The sequence below is a fragment of the Falco rusticolus genome, chromosome Z (assembly GCF_015220075.1).
Source record: "Falco rusticolus isolate bFalRus1 chromosome Z, bFalRus1.pri, whole genome shotgun sequence".
NCBI lineage: Eukaryota > Metazoa > Chordata > Aves > Falconiformes > Falconidae > Falco > Falco rusticolus.
The window spans coordinates 4,194,586-4,222,455 of NC_051210.1; positions in this window are offsets into that span (position 1 = coordinate 4,194,586).

Here is a 27,870-nt window from a genome sequence, read left to right on the forward strand (position 1 = left end):
GGGCTCAGGGTTATGCCGGGTCAAGAAGGAGCCTTGTTCCAGCTCAGACCAGAAAAACCCACCGAGGCATTTCACTTGTGGAGCAAAGTGATGGCTGCTGCACCGGAGCAACCTAGCACCGCTTGGGGAAGCCACGCATTGTCAAATCTAGCTCTTTTATTGGAAGGCTTATCCAATTTGCTATTAACTGTTGTATTTATAGTGACTAAGGAATCTTACCTGCTAATTGAAAGGAAATAATTCAATATTTAGCTGTTAGAGGTGGGGAGGAAAATCAGCACCCGGCGATCTCTCTCCTCAAATAGCCTGAAAAATCATTAACAGGAGGCAACAATCAAGACGCAGATATATTTAAAAACCAACTCAAGGCAGGCTTAAGCTGGTTTGCCTTGCATGAAGGTTGGAGCAGGTAACATCCAGAGGTCCCTTCCAGCCTTCCTGGCTGGGTGACTCCAGGTGAACCAGTTTCCTAGCCTCTACCATCTTAAAATCAGATATCCAGCTTGTGCTGCTCATTCAAGCTCATCCTCACAACAAGGGAGCACAACTATTTCTAAGTGGTTTTTCAACACCTAACTGGAGATGAGATGGACCACAGTCTGGAGATGTCTTTTCCACACCAGTGAGGGCACCTCAGATGAAGGGATCTGAGTCCTGGGCAAAGCCTAAATACCATGCATTTAATTTCAAGACTTCAAAGCCCAGCTACCTGATTAACCACTGTGACTCAGAGTTGGTGACACCCTTCACATATTATTTGGTCTTTCTTTATTTGTGTAACTATTTTTATATGATCGGTCTGATGATGATGCAAATTAATTACATCTGTGGCACTTGTGTAGCATTTGTTCCCACAAAATAGTATTTTTGCTTTCATATGTTTAAAGGCCCCTGAGTACTTGCAAATTAGGGAAGAACACCTGCAAAAGTAGGTTGTACTTGCAAATTAGGAAAGAACACCTGCAAAAGTAGGTTAAGTTCTTTAAACCTGGGGGTGGATGTGTCATTAGCTAGGGGCTCAGTACAATTATTGTATTTATTTTAAAGGAAGCCTTTAGACAGCACTGACTTGGTGCCGCTAATGAGGTCTGGCAGAAAGGTTACATACTAATATGGAAAATGACAGTGTGGAATACATTTATCTTCACAGTTCATTCATGGTGCTTCAGGGCATCATAACTGCTTCAGACTTTATCGCCTGTGAGCCAGGGACCCCACATTCACCAGGAAGCAGCTAGTGAAATCTGTATCACAGTGCCCTCCCTCCTCTGCATCACACACAGAGCCTTAACGCAGAGTTACGACTGAACTCAGAAACTGAACAAGTGTATTGAAATACATGAGACGCAAAGCTAAATGCGCATAGTCACACGCCGCCCCACAGGCACCTACAGGCAAGGCAAGAAGCCAGAAGCCTCACCAGTTCACATAGAAAACATTCTGGGAAGCAGCTGTTTTATGCTTACAAAGCAATATTGCAGAGGCATGTGGCCATGAGAGCCATGTCCAGGAGCAGGCATGGCATGCGCTGCAAGGGCTGCAGAAAGCCCAATGCTTCACAGCATCCAAAAGCTGCAGTAAGGTTCAAGAGGAATTAAAAGTGATGATATGACTAAGTAATCCACCTTGCAGCATAAGGTCATTGCGCCCACCTTCTCTGTTGAAGTCATCTCAGCTCCCTGGCCTGAAAACAATTGGTATATTAGCATGGAGATGAATCAGACCTGAGTTTACTCCTGCATAACCATTTCCAGGGCCTTTGCAGGCAGATCGTAAGTTCAGAAGTTCCTTGTCTCAGGTGCTCTGATAGGCTTACATGAATTCTTGCTCAAAAAAATTGCTTAGCAAAGAGAGAAAGGGCCTAATTCTGACCTCAGGCTAACTTAATAGAATGAAGTTTGCATAAAGCCAGTGAGAGGCTAAATTAGATATAACCGCAGATAAACAATATGTAGTACACATAAGTACGCAGAACCTTCAATTACACTAGTTTAAGGAAAACCAATCTAATATTAAAGGATTGAAAATAGCCAATGAAGCTAAATATTCTAAATTATAAGCTAATATACTCTTATTGTCAGAATTCATAATAGTCAGGTAAAAATGAGAAAGCTAGCCAATGGAAATTCACTTCAGAGGACCTCATGATAGGACACATTTGCAGCTACTGTCAATTTATACGTGACTAATGTGTGCACGTAGGTCTTGATATGTCTATTAGGCTGGTATAGTCAACAACGTGAAGCCAACGTGCCATTTGGGAGGCAGCCGCTCAAAGTCTAAATTTACATACAAATAACGCACAGGAAATCTTCCACACTTCCAGTCTCACACAGCCTGAGCCCTAATAAACTGCAAAGGAAATTAATTTCTTCACTGCACATCTGTGAACTGATGGAAAGCTTCTTCTGCTTATTGCACTGCCGCAGGCTCCTTCAGTCTCACAAAAAGGAAGCGCTTTCTGCTTTGCTTAGTTCTTAATGTGCTGTCTTCCTTAACTTTCTGTCTTCCTCTCACCTGATTTTCCTGAATGAGACCTCACAATAAAATACTGCACATGACATTTTTGCTGTGACAAATAAAAGAATGCTGCTATTTGAGAGCATCAGTTCTGTGTGCCATAGTACAGTGCAGAGAAAGCTAGCAAATTAGTATAACAGTTTGTACGATTTTGTGCATTGTTCTGCTTGGCAATCCTCTGCTATCAAGCTGGATAAGCTGTTGATAATTAGAAGGAGCTGATCTGACAGAGTCCATGTCACCAAAAATAAAAATAAAAAAAAAAATATCCACATTTCTAACAGACCTGCCTTGACAGAAAAGGAAATTCCACAGATTCTTTTCATGAATTCCACGGGGCAGTGTTTCCAAACCAGTATTTTTCCTGATCTTGGAAAGTCTTGTCTCTCAACCAGATAGCTGCAAGCGTGTCTTGGACCCACAGCCCTAGGGCAGCACTGCCTGCAGGTTGACCTGATGCCTGAGGATTGCAGCACGGCCTCACTCCAGCTGGTCCCCTAAAATGCCCTACAACAGTTCTCCTGAATCAGTTTCACAAACCGAGGTGGTACAGGAGTCCTTGGCTGTCAGGACTCCCGTGAAAAAGTCATGTCTCTCACAAAACCCCTGCCTTAATAAGACTCAAAGATCCAAAATGACAATATAACAATGAGTTGTCAACACTCATAAAGTCCGGTAATTCCTTAACTGTGCACCAGGGTTGCCCCAGAAGACTGAATCCAAGCTGTTTTCTGCAGGAGCAGTTGCATGAGGGAGGGTCAAAAATTTCATCAGAACAGGTACATTTGCAGACCTTCATCTCTGAAAATCACCATTTTCCAATAGAACATTTTTGTGTGAATAGTGCAGGTAGGCTTTACTGATGACTAAAATCCCCCAGATGATCTTTCTGATGAGTACAGGAATATTCAAAACCAGGAAATCAAAACACAGCTGGTCAACATGAAAAGCAGTAAAGGAAATGTCCAAGTTCTGTTTTGCTCGCAGACCTAAAATAATTTCATATTTCTAATTTTCATGCACATTCCTTCTTTGGAACTGCTTCTTTTTAAAACTTTTTTAAAATTCTGGGTTTCACAAAAAGGCCACGCAAATTAAATAAATGTCAGTTCAGCTCACCTAGACAAAAGGTCTTGTGGGCTTGGGGGTACTGTCCCCTTTGTACAGCATCACTTTTCCTTAAAGCTCCTTAAAGTGGCTTATTTACATGAGCCTTGAATTTATCTGAGCCCTCCTATCTGCCCATAAAGAAATATCTATCAGGGGTTAAAATGCCACGACATACTTTCCAGTTTCTTCCCCCGACCAACTTTGGTGACATCAGTGGGTTTACAGCACTGAAAAATGCAACAAATTGGTGCAGAACCAGATCCAGGAAAAGAAATAGCCTTCCAAGCAAAAGGCAAATAAACTACCCTAGACATGTAAAATGGGAAAGACAATCTGAAGGACGTGCTCAAGAACCAAAGGGTGCTGAGACTGAGCGAGCACTGTATCAGCATCGGCTCTTAGTCACAGGCTTTCTTAGCCACAAAAAAAATCAGCAAATTTCAGATATTCTTTCATGGAGAGACAAGATCAGTTTTTGAGTGAGAGGGGCTGAGGTACAAAATTACAGTGATGATTTTAAGTCATCTCTGTTTTTTTCCGTGTGATGCAGGGTAGGAGTTGGCATTATTTGCCAAAGCAGTTTGCATACAAATAGAGAAGGTTTCTTCTGCATGGTGTAGTTGTAAGTGCGGTGGAGTGTTTTAAAGGTAAAAAAAAATATTAACGCAAACTTTAGCTGTTCAAACCATGCACCTCTAGGTAGGGCTGTAGAAGGTAAATTGTAAGTTCAAGAAATGCCCACAAATGACAAATAATTCATGAAATTGTATCATTTATTAATACTACTCAACACAGACATCTCCTGGTTTCTTTCTTCATTGTTACCGCTGTTTTTGAAGGTAAGTTTTCTGAAAGGAAAAGCAGAGGTAACAGCTGGGGTGGACACGCTGGCTTTTCCTAGGGTAATTCAGACTGCACAACTGTGTTCTCTTTCTGGGCCATGGGAAGCTGCAAGTCACCAGATCATAAAAGCTGTGAAAGCTGGGGGAAGATGAGGACATATGTAGGGCAAAATTAGTGTAGACTGGATGACTGACAAAGATCTGTCAGTAAGTCTGTTTCCCTGCAAGTCCCTTGCTTTACCATCAGACGTTATTGCATTTTGTGTTATTTTAATAAATGGCTTTCCTGATAACTCCTACGGTCGTAGAAGTTCATTCCCCAGACGCTTCACAACCTTTAGCTGATTTTCAGTTTATACATAGCAATTTTTAACCATTTATTTCTGTGCTAGTCCTATCTTTTTTTATAAACATCTTCTTTCTTTCCCTGGTGTTTACCTTATTGGCATAAAATAATAAATATTATTAGAGGAAATTTGGCTATTGCTTTGCCAGGTTAAATAAGCAGAGCTGTTTGCTTCCCTTCAAGAGAGCCTCTGGGGTCTCTTCTGGTTTGTTTTCATCCTTCCTGTGCAGGAGCAACCAGAGCCTTACAAAATGTTTCAGATGGTCTGTCCCTGGTAGAAATACCTTAACTTGTGTTTTCAAATGGCTGTACCAATGCTGATGGCTTTGAGTCATCCACTGACCAACATCTTCAGATTTTTTAGGAAAAAAAATTAATATTTAAAAAAATATATTATTCCCTAAATTAAAGTCTCTGCCCTCTCTACCTTTAATTGTATCTAGTTAGTATTATTGCAGTTACCAAGATTCATGACTTCCTTTGTTATACTCCAAGCTTCCAGTGTTGCTCCTAATTTTGAGCATTCACAAATTTCCATTAGTACAGTACTACTTTTTTCTGCCAAGTTGCCAAGGTAACTAATGGTTGAGTCACTATTGATGAAGACTGGGATGAATGCTATTGCCATAAGGAAGTCAATTGTCATTGCCCTCCTGTCTGAATCTTCTCCTTGCAACACAAACTTTGCCCACCTTTTCTTTCAGCTTCGTGTTCATGTCACACTTTTTCAATTAATCCCCATTTTGCCAGTTTAACCTAGAATTTCCATTATAGCAGCATATCAGATTTCTACTGAAGTCAGACAGATTTTATCTATATCTATCTTTATCTATGTCTGTATCTATATCTGTATTTATCTGTAAACTAGCTTTCTCTTAAGTATAACTAAAACATCTAAAGATATCCAGATAGGGTGGCAAAATAATACTTTTGGGGAAATCATGTTGCCATTTCAGTTCACCTTCCATTTACTAATACCACCTAACACTTTTTAATCTACTCTTTTTTTCAAAATTTCTTCTAATGCTCTGATGCTTACTGTCTGGTTCCCTTTGGAGCTCAAATCACAGCTCTCTGATTTTCCCCTTTCCACCACAGAAAAATTTTCCACATGAAAAAAGATACCACATCTCAGCGTATGCCAAAAAAAAAATAAATTAAAAAACAAACAAACAAACCAAAGATTCTCAAAATTAATATGGAAGGCACAAGAAGTGATTATGCCTGAGGATATCAGCTGGGAAACTAAAATTAGAGGACCCTTCTAACTGAGATTAGCAAGTGGGTAAAAATGTTGACTTACTGATAATTTTCTGAGGAATTTTGAATTAATTACAGAAGAATATTGAAATCAGCAGTAAAAGTTATGGTTAATCTTTTACATTTATTCAATAACTACTCCAGGATTCAGGAGTTAATTACACAAGATTCAGTGGGCCATACATGATCAACCCAGTAAAAGAGGCATGAAAAACTCATGAATTCTCAAACTCCACTAAGAAAGTGGGCAAGTCCCAGTTTCAGACTAGAGTAGACAGAAAAAATTAAGCTACATATACCTCTTTGAGATCTCTATGTGTTTACTAGGGTAAAAAAAAGTTTTGTAAGATCCATTCTTCAAACAGGACAAGCAAGTTGTCCCATCCACACCTTTGAAACCTCGATAATAATTAAATTTATATCTAAGACATAATGCTGGAAAAGCCATAACTTCATGGAGTAGCAGCCTAGAAATTCAAAACATCCATTTCACTTAGTGTAATCTTATTCAATAAACAAAATATACTCATTATTCTCATACTTTCCTTGGGTGAGGTGCTGGCAAATATTCAGTGATAGTTTTGTGACAACTTGAGCCAGAAGTAACGCTTGAAATCAGAACGCTTTCTATGCTGCAGACGCATAAGGTATAGTTCCAAGCGCCATTCCTCAGAGCTTGACAGAAGGTAAGGCTAAGCTATCCATTTACATCAAATCACAGCAAGTACTGATTTTTCTTACTTAAAATAAGTCTCGCTACCAACTAACCACACTGATAGAATACCAAAATAATATAGCATAGCATAATATAACATAATATGGCATAAGGTAACATAACATAAGATAATATATAATGTAATATAGTATAATATGCACAAAATAAAGTTTCCTCTACAAACCAGTTTCAGAAGCAGAGGTTTGAATCTCTTTATGCTGGAGAAATTACATCTGGTACCAAGAGACATCTTTGCTTTTTCTCCTGTTCCTTCCTCTCAAAGATGTTCTTTAAACAGTTGACATTTCCCCTCAAAAGTATGAACCGTATCTCCAGACAGATGGTGTGATTCCAGCTGCTGCTAATATTATTAATAAAGACTGCTGGATCCTTTCCCCAAGGGATTCTAATTGATAAAAAATTATTAGTCCTATCATCTAATGGAGGCTTCTTCCTTTGAAATGTGCCTGGTTCTTTGACATATGGCTACTCCTTAGGAACATTTCCAAGCACAATAGTAAGAAAAGGTATTTCTTACTTTCCAAATAAAATAATGGTCTCATAGCCAATATTTTAAAAGTGGTATTTTAGTGTTATAAGCAACTGTACTTTAACCATGAACTGGCTTAAGAGTTTTAAAAGCAGAACCAAAAAGGTGACCCCAAAAATATATAAACATACAGAAATATTTTTGAAGCAGGGATTCTTTGCTAGTTGTTCCCCCCAGAGTACCAATCCTTGCAATTTCACCATACTTTTCACAGTATAGTGTGTTTTGCCTAAAATACCAACCACCTGTGTCAGGAAATAGCACAATAATCTCAGCTTTCATTACAAAGTAGACTTCTGGGCCTCATGTCTACAAAGCAATGCTCAGTAAAATCCTGTGTGCCAGAGAGACTCAGGAATAAGAGGGCAGACAAATAGAACACCACAAACATTATTTTACAAATCACTTTTTTTTTACACAACTGTGTGATTCTGTGAGCATGGGTAATGATATTTGAATGGGCTAGCCTGCATAAAGTCCAACATTTAAAAGTGTACCTGGGGTGCTTTTTATTTATGATTAATGACTGGAAATAAATACATTAGCAAATGTGTTCATTCATAGTAGTTCATTTGAAAAAGGTAGTTTATATGACTGCAATGGGTAAAAAGTTTTTCAATTGATAAGAAGTGCATTGAAGAGATGCGTGTTTGTTATCAGCATTTTGACTGGACTGGACCAAAGAAGCAGTCAACATTCAGAACCAGACAGACAGTCCATGATGTCCCTTTTCCTAGTACTCTGGAAAATCATTGTATTGTGATAAACCCGATGGGAATCTGGACACATTTGCAAACAAGGAAAGGAAACAGCGAGTTTGGGATCAACAAGAAGGTGCAAAGCACCACGTGACATTATACGACTTTCACCCATGAACAAGGATGTCTCAAAGATGCATTGAGCCAAAACGACCCATATGCATCTCTGCTGAGTTGATGATGCCTCAGGAGACTATTTCACATGGGGACACCCAGAAGTCCATTGGTAATTGCCCACCAGAACAGGAGGTTGTGGCACTAGTCTATAGAGTTAAAAAGAGACAAGACCCAAAAGAGGGTCTGGAGGACACATGCAGCACCAGGGGAGAAGTCCAGCAGTTACTCCAGTTGGACTTACCCCTGAAGGCAAGCAGCAAATGCAAAATAAAGTCTTTCTGTGCAAATTACCAAGCAAATTTAACTAGTTGTGGCACTTTGAACCTGCCTGCAATCAGTAATCAGATAATGGTTCAGATCCTGCCCTCACTATAGCTCCATTGACACCCTCATTTCACAGTCACTCTATACCAACTGATAGTTTGGTTTGGCAGCCCCATTAAAATTCATTTTTATTTATTGCTCCATAATACACAACCCAGGATTCTGAACAGTTACAAAAGAAACTGCATCTTCTGCAGCCACTGCAGTGTTCTCAGGGTTCACATGGCAAGAGGCATTTTTCATTGTGCAGAAGGTGTGAATTACAGTTGAAAATACATTTTAATTTAAAACTCGCACTTCTGAGCCTTTTGTGTTATCACCTGCCATCTTACTGACAATTTGTATGATATGTGACTCTAGCAGTACAAGAGGTCAATATCGGAAACTATAAATCCACTTTCATTTTGCTTAATCCCTTCATTGCTGCTCTTCTTTGCAATTCCATGGCCACAGCGTCCTGCATTACTGGCACTGCAGTCAAGCAGGGAGATGTCAGGTGCAAACCCAGCACTAAAATTATGGCAGAAGTGAGGAATCCCCTCTCCTGCCCGTTTCCTTCATGGCCACTGGGAAAGTGCAATGAAAGTACTGCCAAGATCCCTGGTGCAGTCTCTTTTTTGCTAATTTTTGGAGCACCAAAGGCCAAAGTGACTGAAGAATGTCTGTCCCACCAGGCCAAGTTCTCATGAATCAAAACACCTTCAGGATTCTGACACAGGGACCAGCACTACAAACCATCCATAGTCTGATGCAAGGTATTGCACAGCAGAAATAGGGGTGCCCTAACTTCAGCAGTCTGCAGGGAGAAAAGTAGTGCACACCAGGTGGCCACAAACAACGCAATGCAATTGTAATAAGGTAATATTGTTCCCAGAACATCAAATAATTATTTATTAGAAGGGGATTTGCTGTTCTTCTGGAGAGGGACAGAGGTGAAAAACTGAAAACCGGATTCTCCCCAGCTGCAAGTTTTCAGCATGCTAGGAAAAGTGAACTCCCTCAGCCACGCAACTCTGGACTCACGTTAGTCCATGTCTGGAATTCACTTAGGACAGCATGTGAGTATGGGTTTTGAAGATCTGTGGTTTAATATTTAAATAAACGTTTAAACATTCATGTCCTTCCTTCAGCTGACAGACTCATCTTGGATCGCGCTGGTAACGGATTTATAGCCTCTCTGGGGCTACGCTCTCTGACTGCTGCATGCGGGTAACACTCTGCACTTCAATGGTAAATTTCGCTTTGAGATCTCAAAGCACTTTGCAAGCCCACAATAATTAGTTAAACCTTGCGACATGCGTATGCAGGTGGTACTGTGCTATTGTGTCCCTTTAATGGACGTTAAAAATTAAGTATGGTGATGTTAACCGCTAATACCAAACAGAACAGGCGTGGCTGCAGCATGCTATAGACACAGCCACACCAACGGGGGCACATTCTGATCTATCATCTCCAGCAGTTTATAATCTCCAGCATGGCATAAAAGCAAAGTAATTGAGAGAATTTCACCCTGTGCTGCTGTCCTCTTGGTGTGGATGGAAAACTTTTGTGTAAAAAGCTCCTGCAGCGGGCTGGTAAAGGCTTTGCTTTGTGCCATTTGTGGCACAGGGAGCCCAGCTTGCTGGAGGCCACTTTACCTTCATGATCAGCACAGCATGCATCAGGAGCAGCTATATCGCTAGCAGCATTTTCTTCTCAGGTAATCTACCCTGTCCCTAGCTTGCTTCAGAAGTTTCCCCGTAACCTCTCTGGCCTGAGGCAAACTTCTAGATGCTGCTAACAACACCCAGTGAGCGGGATGCCTTGCAATTTCTGCAGCTCACAGCTTGGACACGTGGTGGGCGGGCAAGCATCTTGTGAAGCCAATGTTGTTCAGCTGAACAGGCGTAGCAGGAAACACCAAGGATGTCAGGATCTTCCATGGAAAAGGACCAGAAACCATGGCAGCCAGTTTATGGCATGTACAAAAGTTGCGGAAGACACCTAGCAGTCCAGGATGCTATAAACATAGCTGGACTGGCCAGAGAGATGAGGACACAGACCAGAAGATGCAAGAAATGTTGCTGAGATCTCCATGACATCTGCTGGGTTTGCAAGGAAGGAAGTCCGAGGGTGAACAGATGGTACGGTGGAAATGATTGACTTTGTTCATTAAAAAAAAAACAAAAACCACAAGAATGATGGGTTTCAAGGCATGCTGCAATTAGTACCCTTTCAATCTACATGAATTGTTCATTGCAGTAATAAATTCAGGCATTGCTGCATTCAGTCTGCCCTTTTCACAAGCAAGAGACACAGAGATGGCACAAGCCCAAGGCAAAACCTGAAATATGACCTTTTTCATATTACTATGTATCATAATATAACAAGCCTGGATCTCTCTAATCGTTCCCTTCTTTCCTTCTGCCTATTCCAGGTATTGCCAGAACACCCTCCATGGTACGTCAGATCCCTTGTTAGCTCCAGAAAATGTGTCTTCTTGGTGAGAAAGGGTCCTAAAAGGATTATGAAATGGGACTATGGAGCTTCCCAGGCAATTAAGCAGCTCATACGATCTCTTTTCCCACCAATCCTCTTCAGATTTTCCTGATGCCCTGAATACTATTTTTAAAATTTCTTAAAAGGTATTATGAAGCTTATAAAAAATACAAGGAAGGACAAACTACAACAGGATATTCAGGAAAAAAAAGTTAATCTAGACTAAATTTTCACCTGAACTGTTTTCATCGGTGTAGGCATGCTGCGTCTTTGTCTTTCCACCACTCGCATTTTCGGTGACACTTTTCTGTGGTGCAGACTGTGGAAAAGTGTTGTTTGACTCTTTTTAAATTAATATGACTAGAGAGGGAAAAAAAAAAAAGAAGAAGGAAAAAAAAAAAGAAAGAAAGAAACGAGAAGCTATATAGCAGTCTTTTTCTTCTCTTCTTAAATTATTTAATTTCTGAAAGCAAAAAATCCATGTAGCAATCACACAAGAACTCAGCAATCCATTAAATACCATTAGTCTTTCATCTTCCAAGCAAGCCTTGAATCACAGCATCTGAGAGAGTGGAGATAGAAACAACCAGGTCTTCTCACTGCTCACAGAGGATTATTCCCTAGACAGCACCTCATAACGATTTTTTTCACTCTAAGTTGATTGTATAATGTAAAGCAGCTTTCACCTCTTCTTTGAGACAATTACTGTATCATTAGAAAAACATCTCCTCTAGGAATTTTTCTGGATCTACATCCTAAAAAAGCTTCAGTAGTTTCTTTACATCATTTCTGATTTTGTTTCCTTATGCAATCCTCCCCAACAGCCGTCACTGTTTCTCATCAGAGCTGCTTATTTGATAAAGGGTTGACAAAAAAATCGACTGCTAGCTTCCTGGTTTACTTACTTCATTGAAAACAAGAGTGATAAATGCACTGATTCTCCAAGTCCAGTAATGAAAAATTGGAGGAAAATGTTGAAATGGGAAAGGCAAACATTAATAGACAAGCAAAACATGAAAAAAATTTGTCATGTTCTATTAGTAGTTTAGTTAGCCTTTGTTTTCACTAATCTGATTTGAAAATTGTTTGAAATGATTGCAAGGTCATATCTTATTAGGGCAATCAAATGCTAAAACTCTATGATATTAATGTAACGTGATAGAAAATGACTAATACCATAGACAGTTGCTAATATGTTACAAAGGGTCATGCAGATAAGATCCATATTGTTTTCACTTACTTTGCTGAACTATTTCTACTTTTTAGCAAAGGGAATGGAAGGTGACAAAAGGACCAGAATGCAAAAGTTGCTGAATGCCTTGTATGCCCTTGAATCCCCTTTCTTATGAGTTTTATGATTGCTAATGGTATTCCCTCGTCAAGATCCCACCAAATTCAGTGAAAGCTGTTCTGTGTTTTTTTTATTCTCTTCAGTTCAGGACACCGAATCAGTCTCTTAATTATCTCCAAATTTATTAGGAAAAAACAGCTGTCAAAAATAAAGGTATAACTTACATGCTTTTTGCTTTTTTCTTTTCATTTTTTGGGCAATAGTACATCTGATTCGTGCCAGAGAATATGGACAAGAGTTGCCCAAAGTTTCAGATAAATTATAACTATCCATGGCTGAGGTAAGTAATGAAAGTCACTTGTCTGTGCTTATACTTCACCGTTAGAAGTTTCTTGGTAGCCTGCAGTTAAGCTCTTTCTCATGACCTTTGAGGTGACTACCTGGGCCACTAATCAGAAGGTTTAATTCTTTCCTTTTCTTCTCCTCTAAAATCTCAGCACAAACATTTCAGATAATGTTAAGTTCTGTAACTTAGAGAAGATTTTGCTTGGTCTACACCTCTTGAAGGACTGTGTCTCCACCAGTCCAGGGCTTCAGCAGCTGGGACATCCCACAGCTAGCAGGGACACCTTCAGCTGCTTCCTGGAGGAAAAAGCTCCTGATCCAGCTCATGAAAATGACCTCTCCACAAGCCAATGCAACCTGAGAAAGAGAAGGGAATTTTGATCCTCAGCACAAGTTGACTCCTTGCAGTGTTCCCAGGCTTTAATCTTCACCCTGAAAGAGCAAGCTCTCCTGAAGAAGGAAAAGCTGTGAAAACTTTCAGAAATGTTTTCCATCACATGCACGCTGCTGGACACCAGAAGATGGGAGCTGAGTCCTTACAAACCAGGTGAGAGTTTGATGGTGCGGGTGTAGGATGGGGCTACACAAGGGGTATAGGATGGGTCTACATCTTCCCTTGTCGCTTGAGCTTCTGATGCCTCTGGAGACAGCACAAGACCATGGTGTCAGGGTGAGCAGATTTACTCTGGTTCTTTGAAACTGGAAGATCATTATCCTAAACAAGGAAAGGAGGAATGTTCCAAATGACTGACTGGTATTGAACTAAGTAGGGGGCGGGGGTGGGGGGTGGGGGGGAGTGGAAATCCTCTACTGCTGGGACATGTTTTAACCCCTTGGCAAGTGATTTTTTTTTTATTCATTTTTAAAGGCTGAACATTAGGTTACGAAGGGTGAAACACTGTGCAAAAAAAAAAAAAAAAAAAAAGAGTTAATCAAGTGCTCTAATGTCCCTAAAGGTTGATGTAACTTAGGCATTTTACTTGCCACTGTGCTTTGGCTTTTCTTTCTTTTTGCACTTTTTTCCTCCCCATGCAAAAACACTTCTACCATGGAAAGCTAGGTAAGAAACTGCTGCGCTGAATAATGCCATTTGTGTGTTTGGTAATGCAGCTTTAAAAGACCACATCAAGCAGGGACAATTCCTATTAATTCATTCCTGTTTCACTCCTTCCAGACACCATCTCCCCTATGTACCCCAGCAAAAGCATGCACGCACACAAACACAAATCTTGAAAAATTAAGGACAAAACATCACATTTCAGAATGCTTGAAGTAATGTTATTTATTCCTTGTATTCTCTCAGTCCCTGTCCTTCTCTCTCTCTCTCTTTTACACTTATTTGAAAACCTTGGAAGATTTTTTGAAAAAATCGTATTCAAACTAGCAACACCAAGTTCTACTGTTTATCTTAATGTAGCATTTCATACCCTGAAAAAATCTTTTTATTCCAAGATGACATTATCTATGATTTACAAAATGATTATGATGACTGCTTGGGGGGCTTGGCTTAGGAAATCTATCCTTGACACACATTACTTTTATGGAAAAATAAATTTATCTCAATTGGCTCTTAATGTCATCTGAAGAAGGGAACTGTTTAAAATTAGCTGCCAGACACAGAAATAATCTTAGTTGAAATGGAATATATTTCATAAAGACATGAAGTGGCTATCCCGGCTTTTGGATAGTGCAAGTATTTTAATACATCTTGTTACTACCTGGAATATACTTCAGAGAGGCTTCAGAGAGATCCTATGAATTCTTCTCATGCAGTGACTACCGTGACCTAATATTCTCAAAATGCTTGTGGAAAACAAGATATATTGTGCTGCTGACTTTTGTGGGGGTCTTTGGAGAGCTTTACAGTATCAAATACGACAAATTAACTGAAATAACAGCTGTGCTAATTACAGGCAAGTTTAAAAAGCTGGGACTCATGTTTAGGTTTTCAAAATACCAGCGGAGTCAGCTAATTACCACATGCTGTCACAGTGAGAGCAGCCAGGTCATGTTATCAAGACCTTTGTTGTCCAACGGCAAAGAAAATAATAGGAGGGAAGTACTCAGTACCTGAAATAAAGGCTGCCGGCAGCAGATGCCAGGTCCAGCCCCTTCCCGTCCTGAGTGCCAGCCTGGTACCAGAAACAGGAGCGTGTATTCAGACCTGACAATCAAGCCCCAGGCATTTGGAGGCTGCCTCTCTCTTTGGATTAATTTTTAAGCAGTTTTTAAAGTGGCTCCCTCTTGGAAGGAAGGATTTTGCAGCTTGTTCACATGAGACCTTTTTAATCTTACTCAGCTCGCTCTGTTCAAATTAAGGAATCTGACGAGAGTGGGGCCCCTGAAATGTCACCGCTGGGGATGATAGGGATGCCTCCTGTTTGGGGGCGCCTGCCAATTTCTATCCCCTTCAGCCTGACCCTCTTCTCCCTCGTGGTGGCATAAAGCTGGGTGAAAGAAGTGAAGCCAGTGGAGCTATCCCAGAGTAAGAGTGGTTTCAGAAGTCCTAAGGAACTCACCAAAGCTGAGGATGTGCATGGGGAACAACTGAGAAGAACATCTGGCCTAACAAAACAAACAAACAAACAAAAAGACAGCATCAGGAGGGAACAACGTAACTTGAACACGCTTTGCTTTATCCTAAATTATTTTCTTTTCTGAATGCTCAAAACTTATTCTGTATTTAGTGAGCAATGCCTGGCTTCTCGGTTTCCTAAGAAGAAAATAAAAATTGTCAGCAGTGCAATCCACTTGCTTGAAATTCCACACCCAGGACAGACAAACAGACACCTTCGTTTTGACAGGTCAGCCACGGCACACACAAATCACAAGCTTTACATTTCCACTAGCACATGCTCCATTATCAGCCACACAGACAGTAGAGCAAGCTCAAAATAGAACTGCTTTGTTCCACCCAGGAGCTCAGTAATATCCCTTATAAATCAGAATTAGCTGTATGGTTTCTTGCACACATTCCATGGATTCGCTCTGCAAAAGGCATTGACCATCCATACCACCTTCCCCCCTCTTTGTACCTGAAAAGTTATGCTGCTCCAGGGGGTGAAGGAGGGTGAAGAGAAGGAAAAACCTATGGGTTATGAATATTGACAGAGAAGATATTCTTTGTTTACTGAAATCTTGTTTACATAAATGCTCTTCACAGGCTACCCCCTAAGTCTAGAGGTCCTAAACCAGTGTCAGTGAGCTGTCTGGGTATTTTTTCCCACGTATTGCACTGCTATTCTGCTGACAATAGGGACCCATTAACATTTGGCCCTTCAAGTTAGTGCAGCCCAAGCCTTGGTGGCAGGACGTCTGCCTAATATGTAAAATAATGGAATGAATGGATTCCTTGGAAACAATGATAACAAGACCTGGCTGAGCTAACTGTGACAGCATGTGGTAATTTTCCAGCCCACTGACCCTGTAAAGAGAGCTGGAGCACAAAGCTTAGGCTGTGGGGCAGGCTGATCTGAATGGCTGCAAACAAGTGCAGAATATCTGATGATGTCATACACACAATTTGACAGATGGGGCAGGGTTTTTGTTTGTTTTATTTTGTTTTGCTTTGTTTTAAACTTGAACTTAACTGTTTATTTTTCCAACATATTTACACATTATGGGTATAATATGGAAAGCCACGGCTGCCTTAAAAGCACACCTCAGAAGGGTTGCTGTTGTGCATTAGGTTCGAGAAACAACCTTATTTCCCGGTGAAAAAAATGGTATTGCTTGTGCAGTGAGGGCTCCGGGAATGGCGGGAGAAAGTTGCTATAGAAAGATGCATTATCTCTGTATTCAGCCCCAGGACTGTGTTTAGAATCTAGCTCCCCCCTGAATTCTAATACACACTTTGAATAGCATAAAGAAGTATTGTTATTGCCTCGGTCTAGTCATTACATCAGAGAAACAGACAATCAGAGATATCTAAAAGGGATACTAATTTAGGTTTGGTGTCTGGGAATATAATGGGTCAAAATAAGTTCTTTTGATTACTAGAGAATCGGTGCGTGTTGGCAAGGCTATGCAACTCTAAATATGCTTTAGACACTGTAAATCCACTTAAGTACAAACATACGCTAACACAGTTGCATACCTCCAGGAGCATGTTTGAAAGTTTACATACATACATGTGGGCGGGGAAGAGATGATACAGCACAATTACTTGTGAATCACCATCCTTACAACTTTGTAGTTGAATAAACATTAAAGGGCAATTCCAATCCTGCATTCACAGTTGAAATGATAATACAGGTATAGAACACACTTCTGAATTTTCAGAATCCTCTGAAAGTGGATTAGACTTTTTATATGCCCCAAGGGAAAGATGCTACACAGACATTTCGAACATATTCCAATTGATTCTTCCTCTCTCCCTTCCATTGTTATTTATCTGTTTGGCTGTGAGCTCTCCAAGGCAGCGCCTGAAGCGCTGTGAAATAATGACAGTAGCAAGAAAGCAGAAGTACATAAGTAAAAAAAAAAAAACCCACACACTGATTACAGTGGAATTTTCTCTGCGTTTGACACAGTCAGCCAAAGTTTAGATAAACACCATCAATATTTTAAAATGACTAAGCATAGCCTGGGTAAACAAACCAGAAGGCCAGATTTTGAGGACCACGTTTTCTTACTTGCTTCCAGAGTAATTTTTCAAGCAAAGAAACGGATAGCAGGGATAATTTTTATCACAGCTTGAAATTATCATTATTAATGATGTGTATTATACCGCTGCCTTTTCAACAGCTAAGGATTCAGCTGTTCTATAAAACACTTTACAAACACACAGTAGCAAGCAGTCTCTGACCCAATGAGTTTTCAGTGTGATAAGCAAATTCAATACAGAGCCAGGCAAAAGGTCTCTCTATATATCCATTAAAACCCTCATGCCCACAGAATGTATGAAATGCAAATTTTTAGAATGGGGAAAAGGAGTCTGATCATCTCCTGCGTAACTTGAATGTCAGGTTGATGTTATTGCTAAGAAATTACTTTTTGGTTGCATTTTACAGTATTTTACTAGAAATGTAAGAAGCGTGTTTGCAACATTAAACTTGAGTGGCCAGAGAGGAGACCAGAGTGAAATACTTGGGTTGTCTCTCACACCTGCTCTTAGGCTGTAAAAAATATTTCCAAGTCTCTGCAGGTTTTTGCATTTCTATTACTCCTTGCTTTACAGGAAGAAAGTTTCCAAGTTATGGGACGTTTACCACTTTTTGTTTAATACCTAAAATCAAGACTTGTCCACCCAGGAGGGATCTCTGCTGATCAGAGAACTAACAAAATCCTGACACAGAGAATTTACTCTTCAGATTTTTTAGATTTAATTTTTGCAGCAACCGAGTACCTTGGAGGAGACCAGCCTGTGTCAAAGGTTCAGCAGCCTCAGCTGTCCTGATGCAGGTGCCAGGATCCCCAAATGCAAGCATCCCAGAGACTCACAGAAAGCCCTGAAACAAAGTAAGAGAGCATGATTTGTTGACAGGAATTTATCTTTTTCAGGTGAAGAAGAACACTTGCAGTTATTTGCAATGAAAAAGAGCCAACAAACAGAACTTATGGCAACTGATGATTTAGATTTACGATTTGGGTTACCGCTCCGAGAGTACGACGGTGACTTCAGCCTGTACACCATTCTGATGAGGAGAAAACAGTGCACCTTGACTAACTGGATGTGAAATATTTCATCACGAAAATGTTTGCAGTAAGGCAGAAAATGACCCATCAAATCACAGCTGATAACTTTGTAATTAAAAGCGCCCCAATTTTTTACATCTACATCTTTGAGCAAGTCAATACATCAAGTGTTTAATTTTTAATTGGATTAATGAATTATTTGCATCATTATTATGAACCATGCCATACTAAGTAATTTTTAATGTTAATCAAGTAAAATATCACGTACGGTATAATTAAATACTGTAAATCATATCTATTTTATTGCCACAAACTAATAAAGAGTTATTGTTTTTAAACAAAGTATGAAGAATAAACATAGATTTCAATGGTTTTAGCATGTTATAGGTGCACCTTTGCATTAAAGGAGACACAATGAACCCCCCTTGGATATAGGAAACCTTAGACCCAGCTTGTTTAAACTGATTTGATATAACAAGGCAATAACTTTTCTCCAGAAGACAAGTATTGTTTCCTGCAGACTCTCTATTTCTCCTCCATGTGTATGCCACTATAGAGTAAGTCTGCAGCACTGCTCGATTCTTTTACACACACCTATATTCCTTCTGTTTTATGTGTACGTACACAAGCATTTGCCTGTGTGTGTATGGGTATTCTGTTTACACCTTAAAAATGGTCCTTCCTTAATTTCTGTGCTGGGCAGCGAGGTGGGGTCCTTGCTGGTCTCTCACTTTGATGTCGGCATCCTCACTTCTCACTTTTCAGCAGACAAAGCAACTTTCAGGATGTATTTTAAGAGTTCTGTGCATTCCCGTTCCCCACCTGCAACTCCTTCAAAGCACCGATTTTAAGGATCACGAATGCAAACCATGGACTGTACCCTGTCCCCTTGCCAAAGCTCCCACCAGCAGAAAGTCAGTGAGGGGTGGGATGCAGAGGTGGAGACACTGACAGAGTTTAAGATATACACAACCTCTTTCTTTCAGAAACGCCTGAAGACTTCTTGACATCCCATAAATATTGATGGAAAAAAGAGAAAAATGTCCATGTAGCCAGCAATGCTATCATTGCAATTGCAGCAACAGCAGAATGGTTTCCCAACACCTCTTGTACATACAGATGCCAAATCTGCCACAGTACACAGCGTAGGAGATACCTCTCCAGCGCACAGCCCTGCCAGTTTGGAAACTTGAAGAAATGGGCATGAGTATGGAAAACTGTGGACAACAGAGGGACAGTATAGTTGTACCTACCCAGGCAAAATTCTGACCTTAAACGCACATTTGAGGCTAATGCCACTGCAGAATTTGAATCAGAAAAAAGGTACCATTTTACACTAGTGCCAGTAGATTAATACAAAATTTAAAATAACATTATTAATTTCTGTATATTCTAAGAATATTAAGGTTTTTCTCTTCTTTTTTCTCTGATAAGCAACATGGAACATGCATGACAGTAAGTTACTGCTATGCCCATTAACAGAAGGGATTTTTGAGGAAGGAGCAGGAAGAACTTGGAAGAAGGACAGGAGAGGCACAGGGGGGTGCTGTCTTCTTCCTGCGCTGGAGTAACCCATTCTGCCCACAGCCGGGCTCTGTATTAACATTTTCCTCAGCATTATTCTGGAGCTTTCATGGCATTACCTATGTACACTGCAGTGCACAAGTTCGGGCCCGGGAAATGATTTAATCCTCCTACAATCATGATGCCATGATTCTGACCCTGCCAGCCAAGGTAGCTTAGACCCATGTTTGAATCTAACTCATTGCATATGGGATTTGGTTACTGAGAAAAATTTGAATTTGAGGTCTCTATCTGGAAGGATATACAGTGTATTAATTATTGAGAGACTCGTGCTTACATAGCAACACAGCTATGGTTTTAAGGTAGAGTTACCAAAATCCAGGTTGAAATGATTACCTGATTTTCAGCCTGTGAAGGAGAAGAAAAAGGATATATGTCCTTGTTTGTGCACAAAATAGGTTTTAAATCAATTAAACATGTGAAAACCTCTATGTGAACACATTTAAATTGGTTTACATCTGGCTTGTATTAATTCAACTTCATTCAGTTTTCACCAAATCAATGCAAATGTGTAATTAGCTTAATGGCTTTTGCTCTTCCAGAACAATGGTCTTTCATTCTCGACAATGGGGAGCTGTTCATTTCCTACAGATTCCAAATGAGGTGTCGAGACGCTTTTATGCAATCGCTTTTACTATTTCGCTATTCTTTCCTTTGACTATGTAAGGGCTGCTTCTGTGTATTAAGCAGCCAAAGGAGGGCAGGTGCAAGGTAACCCAGAGAAAGAAGCTTTACTGTGTTTTTATGGGCTTGTATAAAAGAATGCACAGAGACAAATACAGAACAGGTCACTCACGCCAGCTTCTGGGTATTTTTCAGGTGTTAATTTCTCCATCTAATCTCCAACATTTGTCACTTGTCAAACAATCCCATGTTGCCCTTTCCCAGGCATTCATTCCTTTGTTAATTGATGTTGGGCTTAGCTATTTTTTATTTTTTTTTACCTGCCAATTAAAGTAAGCATTTCTTGCTTCACAATAAAGTCACAATTTGTGGTTTTGTCTAGGCTGATAACAACCACTTCTCCTTCAAGATCCTTCCAGCAGAGCTGTGAGATGGTCATTTTATTATCTTATATTCATTCCCCTGAACTGTTGGCATTTAGGAAAATGTTTATTCAGGGACAAATCCTGAAAAACACTTTGAGCTTGATGGATATTTCCAAGTGCCATCAGTGCCCACCGAAGACACTAGCTGTTGTCGGCAGCATCACCAGGTGCTTCACACTTCAGGGGATCCAGCCTTGGACTTTACCAGAGATTGTTGAAAAGAAAAAAAAATCTTTCACGTAAAAGTGACAAATAATAATAGCTCTCTGTTCTGAACATCCCTGGATGTTTGTTTTCTGTAACATGCTGTTCCTTAGAGAAAGATGGGAACAATACAGGAAATACATTTTAGGGCAGTTTTTGTGTAATGGAGTGGATGTCACAAGAAAAGGGGCTGAAACCAGAGAGTTCATCCCCAGGCCTTGGGAACATCACAAACTTACAAAACCAACAAAGCAGTTTTCAGCTTTACCAAATGCAGTCATTATGTGAAATCCTTTACCATAAATCATCTTAAAGTTATTTTCAATGGCGATTCAATATAAACCTACTTTTCCAACCAGGCATATCTGTGGTATGAAACACCGAAGAAAACCATGAAAGCTGCTTTTGTTAATTCACTCTGGAAATATAAATAACTGGGCTAGTAGTCAGTTGCCTTTGACATGGGAGAATTGCTGGAGAAATTAAGATGCCAAAAGGATAGACTGAAATATTCAGTAAATTACATACTGCAAGCGCTGATGGAAACCACTCACCCATTGTTTGAAATGATTGGCAAACAAGTTAGCAGTTTGTGGCCAATATTGGCATTGGCCATGTTGGCTATAAGTTTCTGCAAGTTAATGTGTTTTTCTGAACTGCCTGTAGTATTGCAACCAGGAAAGTTCAAAAACAAAATCCTATTTCCACTGTGGAAAATACTACTAAGTTTCCACTGGAAGTAGATTACTGCGTCAGGAAAACATTGAGCGATGTGTGATAGCACTTCTCTTAAGTGATTAGATTATCTAACCTTCTTTGAAAATTTCCTCCCCTCATATAGTTCCCCTATGTAGTATAGTCTGTCTTGGACATCAGTTAGACAACATGCCACAGCATACCTAAAAAAAAGGAGGGAAAGAAAACAAAGAGAACTTTAGGTAACTGATGATGAGTAAGATCAATTCAAATCCTCTGAATTCGAAGGTTTGAATATATAAGTATGTTTGTACATCTAATGTAAAGCAAACATGATTAACTGCACATGTATTGTTTTTTAAAATAGTTTGTATGTAACTACATAAACAAGTAATTGCAGACATGGATGCATTCCACTCTTACTCAAAAAGGAAAGTTAGGAGTTCTGTTACAATCTGGTGTCTCAAGTCAGTGGTGGTGATGGCTAATTCTTGCCGGAAACAGAACATGCCAGATGGCATAGATGTTTGATACCACTATGTCATGCTGCTGCTTGCCAGGAAATTTCTACCTCCTGTTTCTTGCCCCAGAGGTGCACTGGCATTGTCTTTCCATTAAAAAGGTAATACATAGAATATATAGTAAGTAAATTATTAACTTACATATCAAATTTGTATGTAAAACTGGGCACATACCAATGTGGTACCCGATAGTTCTCTCAAGATTCTTTGTGCATATCATCTAAATAACACAAATTAAGCATGTTTATTTGCTAGTTCTATTTCTTTTAAACTTCCTGTTATACACAGCAAATGCAGATATACATAATAAATTATCCTGTTATCAAGGAAAGGGAAAACAAAAGCATTGATTATGTTCTCTAAAATTGCCTTTCTTTTTGCATTTTATTTCTCAAATCATTCATAAAAAATGCCAGTCTTCAGGATGACCTATACAAATCAATGCAGATCTGTTAAAATTAAAAAAAAAAAAAAAGAAAAAAAAAGCTTTGACTCAGGGAACAGGCTGCTTTAGCTCTCCTAAGATTTTGCTAGGACAGTTTTTTGTCAGCTGCAAGATTTACAGATCGATAGTCCACATTCACCATTCTAAGTTGAAGATCCAAACGATAAATATGATATGAACAGTATGTGAGTGCTCGTGTGTTCAGTGTGAGCTCAGCATCGGTTTATCTGTCAGAATTCTATGATTATTTTCTGATATGTCTTACAACACTGATGAAGAGGATAATGTGATTGGAGTGACAGCACTTTGAAATTTTATCCAAGCCAGACAAAACCTCAACCTTTCTTTCTCCTCTTTTATGATGATATTTAAGCTGCGTAACACTTATACCTTCTTGTTGGTTGAATAAAAAGTGACATCTCCTTCAAAGAGAAAATGGCAAAAATAGATGGGGAAAAAAAACCCAAACCACTCATTTGTAGGTATGAAAACTATTTTACTGGAACCCTCAGTCTTCAGAGAAGGTCTAATCATCACAGATGGCCCACTTAAGGTTGTTAACATGTAAAGTTTGCCTGCTGTGCATTACAAGGCTATAATTTTCATCTTGGAGTTCCCATGAAAGAACAGCTTAACTCAGGTCTTTTAGTTTATAACATCAGAGAAATCCTCAGTGAAATTACAGCCTTAGGAGTACCCGGCATATTATTTTATTTCTACTTACAAACTACTTATGTATCACTGCAAGGCAAGTTATCAATAAGGAATAAAATATTGTAATATTTATTTAATACATAAGAACCACTTCTTTGTGTTAAGTAGTTCCCGTTAATGTCAATAGTTTAAAAGAATGTGGTATTACCTTTTGTGGGTGTTTTTTCAGCCATCCAAGCTCTTTAAAGAGACCAAAGTTCATGGCCCCAGAGGCTGTGCACACTGGTTTGTGCTACCTCTGCACTGAGCCAACCCCTCAGTAATTTTCTGTTGTGCCATGGCTACTACAAGGAAAGAAGCGTGCCATTGCTTGGGCAGGTCTTCCCCAACAGTACTCATGCTTCTTGCCTGACAGACGCAAGCTTTACCTCCTGCTTAGGACTTTTGGTAGACCCGTTGACAATGCACATCTCCTCCATCACCCCGATGTTCTCGCTACGCTCAGAGCAGCGAGAGGCTGAAGTGTCTTTCAGCCAAAGACATTAACATCAACTGAAGACCCTCTTGGCAGGCCGGTTATGGTCAGCTTCTGTTCCTGTTTAATTTCTGGCTCTGTCCTGATCACAGAATCATAAAACTGTATAATCATTTAGGTTGGAAAACACCCTCAAGATCACCAAGTCCAATCGTAACCCTCTCCTTGGTTGCCAGTGGTGCATGCCCGATGTGTGCCACAGGCTTTCCCTCGTCCACATGGATTCACTGCTTGAAAGGACAGAGCAGAGAGGCTGCTCATTACCTGCCCCGGTCCTGTCCCCTTGCTCTCACCTGCAAGACCCTGATCTCAGCTCAAACAGACTCTGAAGAGGGATTACAGAATCATAGAATTATTTAAGTTGGAAAGGACCTTTGAGATCACCAAGTCCAAGAACATAAGGCAAATTCAATCTTCTGTGTTTTTGAATCACTTGGGAACCAATCCAGACTTCCATAAACCTGAGAATTTTCCAGATTTTCATAAACCTAAGAATTTCTCACAAGTGCTAACTAGTTTTGAAGAACTTTTGAAGAAGTGATTATGTATGTATATATATATATATATATATGTATATGTATAAAAAAAGCAAAATCTTTACCAATACTTCCCACAAAGTGGTACAAAAAACCACTTTTCAGCATTTATGTGGGTCATCTGAAATTTGTTCTTCCTGACTAATTGACATTTATCCATCTGATTATGTGACCAGCCACTTTGATCATACGAGGAAGCTAGCACTCCTCAGTTGGATGACAAGGATCTTTAAAGCAGAAAAATTGTTATCATAACTAACCACCTCCCAGCACACATGTTCTGTGCAAGGCACCTTCTGCATAATGCTGTGCTTGACGATCAAAATTCCCAGCAATTCTTGAGTGTGTGATGTTGTGTGTGGCAATGTACACGTATAAAGAGCAGCACGAGACCTACAAACCATCATGTACAGTTGTCAGCATTTTTATTTAAAAAAAATAATCTTAATTGGTTTATGATTTCAAATTTCCTCAAAATGTTTACAATTATGCATGTTTAATGCCCATTAAGGAATAAGAGAGGAAAAAAAGTGTATGTGGTTCTTACAGCCTAGAATCATAAAAGATTGCAACAGTTTGGCTTCTTATTTTTATTTTCCTGGTAAAACAGCTCATTGTTTATTAATGCACAATGTGATGATGAACTTTCCACCTGTACCATCACTACTGGCACATAGGGCAGTGGCATGAATAGGAGAAGGCCACCTGAGATCCCTTCCAGTAGTGCCGTCTGGGCTCCTGCATGGTGGCTATTTAATGTGCAGAGTTCTGTGGAAATTTTCCTTAATTACCCTGCAATTGAAATCACGGCAGAAGTCCCATCTCTGTCTTATTGTTTATTTTATTAAATATTTATGTTATTATTAAATGTTTATTCGTTTACATTATTATTACTGTGTTGTTCCTACCGTAACCTGCTAGAAATCTGTAGCTCACAGATGTCAGAAGTGTCACTGTTTACTTTCCAGACTGAGTATGCCTGCCACTTATTGCCATAACAATGTCCTTTTCAGGCCACACTATGTTGCTCATCCCTGGAAACATCTAATACAATGTTTGTTACCGGTCATCTTCAAAGGTTGATTTGTTTTATCCCAAAAATATTAGAACTGACTGTATGGAATAATAGCAAAACACCATACAGATGAGCAGTAAAAAAAATTCTCCTTACTGTCATAGTGCTGCAAGAACTGATTTGAATACGGTACAGAAAAAGGTAGTTGCTCAGTATAAAAAGGCGAACTTTTCTTTTTAAATCACTTAAATGGTTTTGATTCTACTTTTGCTGCTCTGCTTTGTGTTTCCATCACCTACAAGAAACAGAATACTGAAACCAGAAAAAAAAAATTTCAAGGGAATCTGACTGCAGTGAAACCTCCCGAGAAATGCCAACATCTAGGTAAGAGAGGTTTAAAGAATAAATCTGCAAACTTTTGGGTGCTTCCCTGAATCACATCACCATATCTTCAGAGGCTTGCTTGTCACCTATTATCAGTATTTGACTTATTTTTGTTTCATCTTACCCCTGCTTCTATTCCACTTTCCTTTTTCAAGGTATGGAAATCGGGCCTTTGGTGTTATTTGATATCAAAACAGATTAAAACTCTTTTTCTTCCACAATAGTGCTTTATTTTTTCCTTTACTAGTTTTCTTTTATCTCATCAGGTTTGCATATATCAGGATTCTATAACACTAGTAAGTACACCAAGGGGCCTTGTCAATGTTTCCATTATCATTCATAAATCATTATTTTCAGGGTTAATATTTCAACAGTTGTAAATCTCATCTTGCTGAAATGAAGCAGCCTGAATTTGAGTCTATTCTTTACCTTCTAAAATTGGATTAAACCCATTAAATACCTTTTCTTGTTTGTTTTTTGGATGATAAGACATGTGCCAGGAGGCCACCTCCTCAGGAAGCGCTTGGCTGGAATGATTTCAATAACTTCACTGATGAAGAAAGGAAAGAGCTAGAAAATTATTATTAAAACATTATTAGTCTTGACGGTGATAGACGAAACTGGGCTCATAAATAGAAGCGTAAAGACATTAACTCTACTCAGGAGAGGCCATTCCCTTCAGTAATAGCTGTCTTTATTCTAGAATTCACAATGAAGATCCTCTCCGCTGCCTCACCTGGGTTGCAGTCCCATGTCACGCATGTCACCAGCCTGTCCATGCTCTCCACTGGCCTCCTGCCTCTCTCATCCTTCTCACCCTCCTCACTCAGCCAGCACTGACCGTCCTCCAAAGTCTGGACACCATCGCTTCTTGAACATGCAGCTTCTCTGAAAAGCCAGGCAGTGCCCCTTTATCCCCTTTATCACAGGGGCTAGCACCCTGTTTCCAATCCTAGTGTGGGGCACACATTCAGCTGATTTTTTACAGTTCTCCTTTCTTTCTTTTTCTTTCTTTTGCTGTTTTCCACCAGAATCCTAACCCTGCAGTGCTCCTGCCCACCAGCAGGCAGCTTGCTTTCTGTGGTGCAAGAAGCACACAAGTTCTATGTTGCCTTCTGACAGTGGGATGGAAAGACAGCGTGTCTAAGAATAAAGCTGTTTAAGGATCTTCCATTTTAGCACTCAGTCAAGACTTTTTCTTTGATGATTTTTCATCACAAAGAGTTTGCAATTATTTTCTCCAGTCATTCTGCTCCTCTTTCTCTTTGCCATACCAAGATGTGGAGTAGGAATCCCAAACAGCCTTCATCAATGCACCTCAAGAACCATCTTATGACCCTCATATAACACTTCACATGACTGTTTAATTTCCTATTTAAAACAAATTAACTGTTGCATGCTGTAATCAGGACACAAAGGATTGCAGATCTTGTCTGGAAGTATGTGGAGGTTACTGAGAGGTTGTCCAGATTGATGGTTGCACTGAGTGTGTGACCTGAGAATGAACTTTGACTAAATTTTGCTCTTTGTGCACTTGGCAGTCTGTATTTGGAAAGCATCAATTGTCTACACTCAATGTATTAAATGTAAGGCATATGCTTTCCACAGACTTGGACCTTTGTTTTTACAGAAGCCAAAAGCTTCATCAACCTTATTTATATCCGTTATATCAATTATTCCATAACTATTTCAATCTGCTTTACTATGCATTCATTTCATTAAAGGAATATGTCCATCAACTCATGCTTTCTCACCATTTCCTCCTCTGGATAGTGTATGCTCATCATCACTGTGGCAAGGATGATGAGTAGTAGTTGTGCCTTGGATGGTAAATTTCCATGGCAGTTTTGCAAGACTGCTTTACATTTAAGCTCCATTTAAATCCCAGTAGTCTCAGGAGCCAAGAGTTCCATTAGTGTATTTTTATTTAGATTTCGTACCTTTATTGTAGACA